This window comes from Haliotis cracherodii, unplaced genomic scaffold (assembly GCF_022045235.1).
Source record: "Haliotis cracherodii isolate W230 unplaced genomic scaffold, xgHalCrac1.p SCAF_29, whole genome shotgun sequence".
Taxonomy (NCBI): Eukaryota; Metazoa; Mollusca; class Gastropoda; order Lepetellida; family Haliotidae; genus Haliotis; species Haliotis cracherodii.
The window spans coordinates 2709114-2721706 of record NW_027266285.1 but is presented as its reverse complement, the minus strand read 5'-3'; the positions used below and the strand labels follow the sequence as shown (position 1 = coordinate 2721706).

Below are 12593 nucleotides of genomic sequence, written 5' to 3'. Positions count from 1 at the left end.
AACATCAAACTCACAGAGGCTAACGCCTAAAAACAAATTTCTATCTTTAATAAACGATCCAATGTTAATGAAAAAGTAAGCATAATAAGAATAGATTCTATTTTAACAAATTCATGAATAGAATGTGTATTACAAAAACCTTTGATTATTTAACTCTAAAACCCTCTAGTCTTTGATTAAACAATAATCAAAATTATAACTACAACTGAAAACTGCTCACAAAATCTTGAAACACTCCAAACAATTTGGCATGCACGCAAGACTGGTGTTTAACATGAGAACAAAAATTGTGGTGCAGCACAAACAGAGTCCATTGATATGACAGCAAGTCTAAAAAACCAACCCACCTCGTGAAGTCACGAGGAGAAATTCCGTTCACATTCTTCTCCCTGTCCCCCCTCCACCTTGAGTCAATCAAATTACACCAGGATGTTAATGGGTGTGTAAAATCAATGGTAGCCAGTTACTCTCGCAATCAATGGAGGACGTGTCTCAGTGATTGTAGTGTGGCAAGGAGACTACTACTATCTCCCATGTTGAATGTGGGCAGAGTGGAGCGACTGCATCACACGTCACTATTTGGAAAGGCTGCTGTATGAAGTAGGATGCAATCAATAAGTAGACCCTGTCTCAGAATTGCTTTGGAATAGCATTTTATATTTTTCATTCACAGTTTGTATCTGACTGCTAAAATTAGACTTGAATATTTCAGTTTCCTATCCTTATCCAATTTTATTTTTTATCAAAGTCAGTTAAATTGTATATGTTTATGGCCACTTAACCTTCATGTTTTATAGTAAAGAGAAGGATATTGCTGGCCTCGCCTAAGAATTTAAGTCATATCGGATGTATAAAAATTCTTCTTTTCTAACCCTCTAACTCCCAATTTGGTAGCATTTTGGTTTGAACAAAATAACTGTGACATATTGACTTCTAAGGTAAAAGATATTAGTATCATATTATAGTGACAATCAATAACCGTAACACCTAGTTTTGCCTTCCGCATCTTGGCACATTTTTTAAAGAATAACACAATTGTCTGGCATACTTCTTATTCTTGAGCTCCACCCAATTCTATCTACAAAGTCCCAACAGTGTGTTATTTCATGCACTGAAGTCTGACTGAGGCTCTCATGTTACCATCTCTGATCACCTGAATCTAAATAGTACCAACTACAAATATATCATGTTGCCAACTAGCAACCTGCTTCCCCTGCGTACAGCCTCCCATAACGAACATCAGCTGTGTCCTCTACACACATTGCTACCTTAATATTTCAACATCGTCATCCGCTGTAAGTAGGTGGAGATCCTACAAATGTTAATACATTACTATAAATGTCAGGAGAAAATACTGGTATTGTTTTATTCACATCCTCATCACCGTCATCACAGATTGTTTTGATCCATCCAAGACTGCCATCAGTGTATTGAAAATCAATCCTCCCAGCAACAAAGGTAAGCAGATGAAGAACGATGACGGGTACGCCTGCGTCACTGTCAAGACTTGTACCTCCTACTCCTCAGGTACATCAACAACTGGTATCATTTCTGTAAATGTCAACCCTTGAATCTCAGAGACAGTCAAACTGAGCAAGGAATGGGGATCATCGACCGTTGTTCCCGGACACAGAACCATGTCTGGCTCAATTATAGAAGCCTCATATCAGGCCCATGAACATAAAGTTGTTGCAAAATGTATCTAAGTTGTGGAATAATATGTGTCTACAAAGAAAAGTTGCGGTATGATATGTATCTAGATAGTAAAGTCATGGTATGATATGTGTCTAATTAGTAAAGTCGCAGTTTGATATGTATCTAGATAGTAAAGTCATGGTATGATATGTATCTAGATAGTAAAGTCGTGGTATAATATGTATCTAGATAGTTAAGTTGTGGTATGATATGTATCTACAAAGAAAAGTCGAAGTTTGATATGTATCTAGATAGTAAAGTCGTAGAATAATGTGTCTAGATAATAAAGTCACGGTATAATATGTATCTAGATAGTATAGTCACGGTATGTTATGTATCTAGATAGTAAAGTCGTGGTATGATATGTATCTTGATTTTAAAGTCATATGGTATGATATGTATCTTGATGGTAAAGTCGTGGTATGATATGTATCTAGATAGTAAAGTGGTATGATATGTATCTTGATAGTAAAGTCATGGTATAATATGTATCTACATTGTAAAGTTGTGGTATGATATGTATCTAGACAGTAAAGTCGCAGTAAAGATATGTTTCATGACATTAAGGTCATGACATTATATGTATCTAGACAGTAAGGTCACAGTATGATAAGCAAGTAGTAAGGTCATGATATGATACGTGTCTAAGATAGTAAGGTCATGATATGATATGTATCTAGATAGTAAGATCATGATATGATATGTATCAAGATAGTAAGGTCATGCTATGATATGTGTCTAGATAGTAAGGTCATGATATGATATGTATCTAGATAGTAAGACCATGATATAATATGTATCTTGATAGTAAAGTTATGGTATGATATGTATCTTCATGGTAAAGTCGTGGTATGATATGTATCTTGATGGTAAAATCGTGGTATGATATGTATCTTGAAAGTAATGTCGTGGTATGATATATATCTAGGTAGTAAAGTGGTATGATATGTATCTTGATAGTAAATTTGTGGTATGATATGTATCTGGGTAGTACAGTGGTATAATATGTATCTAGATAGTATAGTCACGGTATGTTATGTATCTAGATAGTAAAGTCGTGGTATGATATGTATCTTGATTTTAAAGTCATATGGTATGATATGTATCTTGATGGTAAAGTCGTGGTATGATATGTATCTAGATAGTAAAGTGGTATGATATGTATCTTGATAGTAAAGTCATGGTATAATATGTATCTACATTGTAAAGTTGTGGTATGATATGTATCTAGACAGTAAAGTCGCAGTAAAGATATGTTTCATGACATTAAGGTCATGACATTATATGTATCTAGACAGTAAGGTCACAGTATGATAAGCAAGTAGTAAGGTCATGATATGATACGTGTCTAAGATAGTAAGGTCATGATATGATATGTATCTAGATAGTAAGATCATGATATGATATGTATCAAGATAGTAAGGTCATGCTATGATATGTGTCTAGATAGTAAGGTCATGATATGATATGTATCTAGATAGTAAGACCATGATATGATATGTATCTTGATAGTAAAGTTATGGTATGATATGTATCTTCATGGTAAAGTCGTGGTATGATATGTATCTTGATGGTAAAATCGTGGTATGATATGTATCTTGAAAGTAATGTCGTGGTATGATATATATCTAGGTAGTAAAGTGGTATGATATGTATCTTGATAGTAAATTTGTGGTATGATATGTATCTGGGTAGTACAGTGGTATGATATGTATCTTGATGGTAAAGTCATGGTATGATATGTATCTTGATAGTAAATGGGTATGATATGTATCTTGATAGTAAAGTCACGGTTTAATGATGTATCTACATAGTAAAGTTGTGATATGATATGTATCTTGATGATAAGGTCGTGGTATGATGTGTATCTTGATGGTAAGGTCGTGGTATAATGTGTATCTTGATGGTAAGGTCGTGGTATGATATGTATCTTGACGGTAAAGTCGTGGTATGATATGTATCTAGATAGAAAGGTCATGATATGATATGTATCTAGATAGCAAGGTCATGATATGATATGTATCTAGATAGCAAGGTCATGATATGATATGCACAATAAGATTGTGATATGATATGTGTCAACAGACTAAGGTCACGATATATGTGTCTAGATAGTAAGGTCGTGATATGATACATGAAACATATACTTGACACTTGTCATTTATATTTCTTGGTTATTAGATCTTTGTTTGTGGGGTCAAAAAAATAATAATAATATGTTGCCATGTGGGCAGTCTTAAGTAAGGTCCTTTTTGTGGGTGTTAAAAATTATGTGTGTTTAATTTGGTAGAATAAAGAATAATCTTTCTGTTAATTTCTTTTTCAATTCTTCATTATTCTTATGGGTTGGGTTCTGGGGAATCCATCGACCAATAAAAAGACAGAGAACCGTATTTAATCATCAAAATGAATTGCCAGTGACATAAAATTGTAATTAATTAAATACTTTAACAATCCCATACTCATATTCCACATGTAATTATGGCCAACCCTGACTGTTGAAGTGTAGAAAAAAGTGGTCTTCTGAACAGTTCTTTCCTGAAGTTACACTCTTTGTCCAGCCTTTCACTAATACTGCCTATATTGATGAAGATTAGAGGACAAATGTCATGTACCGTATTCTGTGAGAACACAGTTCTGAACATCAAGCTTCTGGGTGAATCTTGGAATGAGTACCAACTGATACACATGTCCAACTGACCAGGAGTTCTGAGTACAACACAACAATAGTCCATTTGTCACGCAGCATTGTGTTAATAGAGTTTTAAAGGTCCTACTGAAGTCAACATTTATCAGTTGGGCATGAGTGTTTTCTACCCTTTACACAAATTTCAATTTGATGTCTACAAGTAGCATATTGATAAATCATTTGAAATCATCGTTTTTGTTTCTTCTCATAGGGGAATTCAAATAAATACAAATTTATATACACAGTCAAGGTTTCGGCCACCTGGCCTTCCTGAAAGCTTGACTGTGTATATTATGACAATATTATAGTCAAAAGTATTTGACAGTATTCAGCTAGTTTGTAAATACATTGCACAGTTTAGTTGAAAAATGTAATTGGTGCAAGCAGCATCATATCAGACTCAAAGTGTTCTAGCAGAGACAACAGTTCATGCATTCATTCTTGGGCCGAGAACAAGACAACACGAAACATCTTCATAGTTTGTTGGCAGAAACATAGCATAGTTTCTAAACACAACAGCACACTTAAGGGTTGTGTCAGCTATTCAAAATGTATCATGTTCAGCTTCTTGATGAACAACTGACTATTAGAAAATGACTCTCAAACCATGTTGAAAATGGAGAACCCATCCTGGGCACTGGCCAGTGCGTGGATGATAGTCAGGAAAGCCAATGGTGTATTTCATTGTCCAACTATCTATCATTTGTCTAGAACACCATGTGAATGTCCGGGATACAGGTGGTCCTTGACCTGAACCTGTCATGACAGACCACTAGGACAAACAGAGATGTACAAAAGGTGATGGCTGCTTTTGTCTTTGCACCTTGAGGATGTAATATAAAAGTTCATGCTATTGATCCTTGGTTTGCCTCCTGGATCAAGCACAGAATGTTGACCATCATAACAGGGCTGCATAATGCCTCACTCACTCACTCCCTCACTTACCCACTCTCTCTCACTCCCTCACTTACCCACTCTCTCACTCACTCACTCGCTAACTCAATGTCCCACTCTCTCATTCACTCTCTCACTCATTCCCTCACTTACTCCTCACTTACCCACTCTCTTACTGTCCCACTCCCTCACTTACCCACTCACTCACTCACTCCCTCACTCACTCACTCCCTCACTTACCCACTCACTCACTCACTCCCTCACTCACTCACTCCCTCACTTACCCACTCTCTCACTGTCAAACTCCCTCACTTACCCACTCTCTCACTGTCCCACTCCCTCACTTACCCACTCACTCTCTCACTGTCCCACTCCCTCACTTACCCACTCTCTCACTGTCCCACTCCCTCACTTACCCACTCTCTCACTGTCCCACTCCCTCACTTACCCACTCTCTCACTGTCCCACTCCCTCACTTACCCACTCACTCTCTCACTGTCTCACTCCCTCACTCACTCCCTCTCTCACTGTCCCACTCCCTCACTTACCAACTCACTAACTCACTCCCTCCCTCACTCCCTCACTCACTCCCTCACTCACTCACTCATTCCCTCACTCACTCCCTCACTCACTCACTCACTCTCTCACTCCCTCACTTACCCACTCTCTCACTGTCCCACTCCCTCACTTACCCACTCTCTCACTGTCCCACTCCCTCACTTACCCACTCACTCTCTCACTGTCCCACTCCCTCACTTACTCACACACTCACTCACTCACTCCCTCCCTCACTTACTCACTCCCTCCCTCACTTACCCACACACTCACTCACTCACTCATTCCCTCACTCACTCACTCACTCCTTCACTTACCCACTCTCTCACTGTCCCACTCCCTCACTTACCCACTCTCTCACTGTCCCACTCACTCACTCACTCACTCCCTCCCTCACTTACTCACTCCCTCCCTCACTCACTCACTCATTCCCTCACTCACTCCCTCACTCACTCACTCACTCACTCACTCACTTACCCACTCTCTCACTGTCCCACCCACAGATAGTGGTGCATCAGATGACACAGGACTAAACACACTACACCCAGTCATTATCCCTGCACCTAATGACATTCACAGTAATACAGGCCATATGCTGCAATTGTGTTTTAAAATATTCAACAAATATTACCAACAACCAGGAAAGTAACTCAAACAAGCTTATTAATCTGTTGATAACCAACATGTTGCAAGAATTGTAAACACATTTCCTAAATTCACCACTTCACATCACATATTCATGACATAAAAGTATGCATTACATATAGCCACTGACCAATATTTATATATCACAAACCAGGACTTTGTGTGAGTTATTTCATCAATCAATAAACAATCGCCAAAGCTGTCAAAATCTTAAAGAATGGTTACATCTTGTTGACATTTAAAATCTGCTGAATAGCCAAAACTCCTTGTTGGCAGAGACCTGTTTCAGAAGGAACTCCTGCTGTACACAATGTGGAACTGTCAATATGTGGAGTACAGTCTTGAACACTTACCAATACAATCAGCTAAACAGAGATATTCATAGTAGAGCAGCTCCATGCTGAAACTTATCAACTCCAATCAATGGTGGATGTCAGGACTATATTCTAAAATCGGCACCACAATCCAGATCGTAAGAAACAGCACTGTGGATATTCAGCAATTGTAGAATCCAAAAATTCAGAAAATTTCAAGGCTACGTAGAATCAGTGTCCGTAGGTCCTAAATTGTACAGCTGAGTCGGCGTTTGTATCAGTAGAGGAATTCTGCACCAAACACGATGGCCGACAGCACCATGCAATCTTCATCTATTTGCATGCCATCCACGCTAAGCCATCAATGAAGAACTACAGGATGCTTTACGTCTATATAAGGCAAAACTGCGCAGACTTCACCATGGTAGCAAGATAGAAAATCAATACAGTTACTTTCCCTCAGAGTTCAGCCAATCCACATTGTTGGTGGCCATCTTGGATTATTGATTTTGGCCACATTGGAACACTGGATGCAAACGAGTGGGACTCTACTAGGGCATACAGGAATAGTAGGCTCGTTACACTGGCAGGCTGGGAAGAAAGGCCATTCACTACCTGCCATGACCCCTTCAAAGGGGCATATCATGCACTGTGTCTATGCAGGGAGATGGCGCCCCCTCAATGCAAATCTACTATACCCCAAGTTGCCTTTATCTATTCACCACACTTTCGTTGAATATAATTAGGATAAGAATAATAATTCTTTTGTTCCACCTGACAATTTAAACAGATGAATATGAAGTATTAAGAGTCTCAGCAATCACCAAAAATAAAAGGGTATTGTATACAGTTTTATTTTATATCATGAGTTGATGATCAAATTAGACATGTTTATTAAATCAATTCATTTAAACTTTCCTATGACCTGTCATTGTGGACACAAAGGGGGAAATTTGTTTCAACATTGGATCACTTCATACATTGAATTCATTATAGCTACAATAACACTGCATGAAGGAGAAGTTTGTGAATGGGGATTAATCACTGAAGTATGCTGTATCATGATAGCACAGTAATGTTAACTTTTATTTTTTATATGCACATTATATACATGACAGTATGACAACCATCTTAAATATAGCATGGCCGTTTGGAGAACAGCCAACAAGGCCACCAACACGTTACAGAATGGACATATGTTGCTATATACTGATGCTACATTGGATAAATATAAAGGACACAATGTGTATCAAGATTACACTGTTTGAATTCAGGTCAGCATATTCACATTATGAATATTAATCTTCTACAACTATCATGTAAACTTCAAGTCTGAGGTCGCCAAAATGAAATAGATTTTCTGTAAATGTGAGTCTGAAGGAGTCTTATGGTGCAAGTTTCCATGGACGTCCTAACTGTTGACAGATGTGGTTCAAAAAGTACTTGATGACAAAATTGACATTATTATCTAAAAATAAATTTATGAAGTCCTAAAGAATATAGGTTTCACTGACACTATTGCTTTCATTCACAGAATGTGCATCACACGCTCATTCAGCAATGTTTAGACAGGACCAGTACAATCAGAAAACTAACACATATATTGTCTGTCTGTCCGTCCGTCCGTCCAACCATCCAAACCCCCTTACATACAGACACTTATGTCATGTGATATTTATGATTCCACAAATGTATATGGAGCAAACATATACATATGTTTACACCACTTGCAACATGTTGTCAGCTGTGGATTATGAAATTTGCTTACATTAACTTCCTTGTAGTTAACTGTATTGACTGCCTGTTAAAAACAGCACTGTGACATATGGCATCACATGACAGACAGTTGGACTGGAGTATAGGGTGTTCAGTCTGGTGTCACACCACTCTAACTGGGTGTTCAGTCCTGTGTCACACCACTCTAACTGGGTGTTCAGTCCTGTGTCACACCATTGTATCTGGGTGTTCAGTCCTGTGTCACACCATTGAATCTGGATGTTCAGTTCTGTGTCACACCATTGCATCTGGGTGTTCAGTCCTGTGTCACACCATTGTATGTGGGTGTTTCAAAAATCCCAAAATATCAAAAGGCACCAGTTTACCACAAGACCTATCTATGTGGCAAGCTTGGTTAAGAAATACGGTACAGTTTCAAGATCTGCTCCGGAAAGGAGCACTACCACCATTTTCAGTCTAAGTCAAACTCGAAAAATGTTTTTTTTAAAAATCCCAAACTATCAAAAGGCACCAGTTCACCACTAGACCCATTTATGTGCCATGTTTGGTTAAGATTTCTCTCATGGTTTTTTAGTTTTGCTCCAGGAACGAAACCTGACAGCACCCATTGTTATATCCCCCTTCCACTTCGTGGCAGGGTATAATAAATTAAAATGTCAACAGAGCTACATATTAGCTGCATATTTGCGTAAAATACCCCCAAAAATATTCAAAACCCGATTCCTTTCAATTAACTTGCGTACAGAAATGCAGGTATTAAATGAAAAACTCAAATGTATAAAAACAGCATGCGCAAATACCCAATGAAGCTTTTTCAGCATGCGTACAATGGAGTTAATTTCTGAAACACAATTACAAGCTAATTTACTTTCCGAGTCAAGCCTATTTTGAGAACTGTTACCTATATACATCTTAAACATTTTTTCGTTTTTGTTAAATCTCAAAATGTTAACTCATTTTGGGAAAAGCACAGAAGTGTGATGAATAGATGAGTGAAAAAATATTGATTACCCAATGAAAAATGTAATAAACCAATTAAAATAGAAACCATCGAGTAAAAACTAAATTGCTCAAAAAGTTATCTGAAGCTCTGTGTCAATAACCACTCTGCAGGAGACATCACCGGTACCAGTTGTCCAACTCAAAGCAGTCCTGTGTCATGGTGCTTCTAATTAGAAGGGTTGCAACAGTCAATCAACTGCTAAAAAATATATCAATACACAAAAACATGCAAAACTACAAATCTGGTACATATAAAATTCTTTGATCATCATGTAACAACAGAGGTAATGCTGTAATGGTTGACATACGGTCCTTCAAATCAGAACTTACACATCTGTAAACCTAGACAAAAATACAATCATATGGCCATTTCTCTGATGAACGTAAGGTGCACCACACCCTGTGACAATCAGACTGTGCGGTGGTCGCTAGGGGACATCGCTGGCGGTTTCAGAACATTCATCTGAAGCACTGCAAACTCCTTCTGGGACAATACAACTCGGAATGACATTGATACACCATCTACAGAATTTTCAGCTCTCAATGGACTAGATCAAAAGACAGTACTGAAAAATGTACACGTCTGAACCTAATAAGTTCAAAAACAAAAGCTTTCTAAAGTAAATGGAAACTTTCAAATAAACCAATTTCATCCTGATGTCACATCAGCAGAATTTGACCTTGTCACATGACAAAGGTAGAAGAAGAGTCGGCTTCTTGAAAAACACAGTCCAATATCTGTCTCTATGGGTCAGGTTGAATTTAGTCGTCCTCTCCAGCAGTGACGGTGATCCAGTAATATGTGACCATGTACCAGCCGTGGGAGGCAGGCTTTGGGCTACCACATCCACACGGATACAATCCACAAGCTCCCCAACTGGAACTATGGCAAACATATACGGAGCTTGCACCTGGGGCAGGCTTGAAATACCATTCCAGTCTGTAGTTCTGTTGGCAATCCTAATCTGTGCCTTGTGGAAGCAGACCAACACGATGATCTGTTATATCAGACATCAATTACACAAACTTGTTTCAGGAGCTAGATATACATGTGACCCTTCCCTGCAGCATGTCGGCAAGATATGAGTTGTTACAAGGAAAGAGGTGAGGACTACACAAGTATAGATGGCCTTGCCAAGGGAAGACAAAGGCACCACTGTAAAACCATTCCTTGTTATCAGGCTATCATCAGTATAAAGTCACAATAGCTCCATCACATATACGTGTGACTGAGTTGAGCCTATAGTTAGACAGCTATAGTTAGGCAAAACATTTTTCAGTTTACGGATTTAAACGATTAGAAAAGGCACCTTCAGAAGTTTTATTGGCCTGACCTCTCCATTTTATGACATTAACAAACAAACAAAAAGATTTAACCACAAAAATCATGCAAAATTTAAGGAATTATTATATTTTTGAGTAATCAAATGCAATGTAGATCTATGTACTGTATTTTCCTGAGTATATAGTGTGCACCCAGGTATAATGCACACAAAATGTGTATTTTCTTGTGAACTAAGCCGGAAACTTACCCAATAATACAACTTTGAAGTATTTTCATGCAAGGATTGGGAAAAATGTATCTGAAACTATATTTTTATCAGAGAATAATATATTCCAATATCATGTTATTTTGGTTGCGGCTTTTACTAAATATATATAAAATAATAATAACCCTAAATGTAGCACTTTGGAGCAGCTAATTGCTATTTTTGGTTATTTTCTTCCACATGGAACAATTTAACCAGTCACTGTGGAGGCTCCCACACACGTGATCGCAAGAACTACATGTTGACATAGAATTGTATGACTTTTAACGAGTCAAAGTATGGCATTTGTGATGTATCCATCATATCCATTCTCTGTCCATTCTCTGTCGACCGCCTCCGTGGTCTAATGGTAGAGCGTCCGCCCGGAGAGCGGAAGGTCCGGGCCGGGGTTCGATCCCCGACCGCGTCATACCAAAAGACGTTAAAAAATGGTACTTGTTGTTACCCTGTCTGGCGCTCGGCATTAAGGGGCTAACACAAGGACTGGTCGCCTCGGAGTCAGTATACTGTGTCTGAGTGGGGTATTCATGTTAAACTGTGGCATGGTATCTCAGTGAGCTAGCACTATAAATCGGCATCAGTCCGGACTAGTACAAGCAGCCACACACACACACACACACACACACACACACGTGCATGCACATTACTATATAAGTGCAAAATTCTTGGACGCGACGTTAAACCCCATTTCACCTCACCATTCTCTGTCAACTGAAGTTTGTTTCAATGTGCCAATAGCCGTAATCTGACCGTGGTTGCCGTTAATAACAGTGATATGTGCGAACGTCCCTTCACTTCACACATGATTTTGCCAAAATATTAAAAGGAATTTAGAATAAAATTAATGAAATAAGTTACAAAAATAAGTCCTGATATACAATGAACACTTTTTATAACCAGAGAGTCTAAGAACAAGTCTGTGGCCATTGGAAACATTTTTTCAGAAAAAAATCCTTCTCAGAAGTAAAATTTGACATCATGTGCATGTGACTGAAAACACAAAACATCAGCAGTGGCTGCCTTCATGACCATCATGTTTCAAGGTATCAATAGAATTTGTTTGGTTGCTAGAACTCAACATTGATTAATAGTTCATCATTCCACAAGATCAACCCTAAATCCTATAGCTTCTGAAGGCTGAAAACATGATTGTTTCATTTATTGTTTGTCACAACAGTTTTTATCAGTTTAAGTGTCAAATTAGAAGAACTGATACAACTCAGTTGGAGGTGCAAAGGAAAAGCAGTGATGTCATCACTGAATGGTTTCCCTGTGACTTTCCTGTGCTTTTATCCACTGCTTTAATCAGTTGGATTATGATGTACTTAAGGAAGACTGCTAGCGTGCAGATTTCCAAGTATATTTTGAAATAGCACTTACCGGTACATATGGAAGCCTTCTAGGGACATTTGTCTTTTTAATAATTTCATACTTTGAAGTTTACACTGTTTCTTTCATGCTGATTGGCTGAAGGGGTAGTCATGTGATCTGATATTTGGAGTTCACACACCT

General features: G+C 38.2%; 1 protein-coding gene across 5 annotated transcripts in view; it reads right to left on the bottom strand.

The window, feature by feature from the left end:
- The window catches only part of LOC139473490 (mitogen-activated protein kinase kinase kinase 13-B-like), an 83611-nt gene that overhangs the window by 40227 nt on the left and 30791 nt on the right, over positions 1-12593 (bottom strand). Inside the window, exon 1 of one of the 5 annotated variants that reach the window (XM_071256107.1) lies at positions 12462-12522. The exons of 3 other annotated variants lie outside the window; for them this stretch is intronic. The gene's annotated coding sequence lies outside the window, so the exon portion shown is untranslated. Of the gene's footprint in view, positions 1-6831; positions 7157-12461; positions 12523-12593 lie in introns of those variants that run through there. One more of the 5 variants, XM_071256104.1, reaches the window with a different exon arrangement.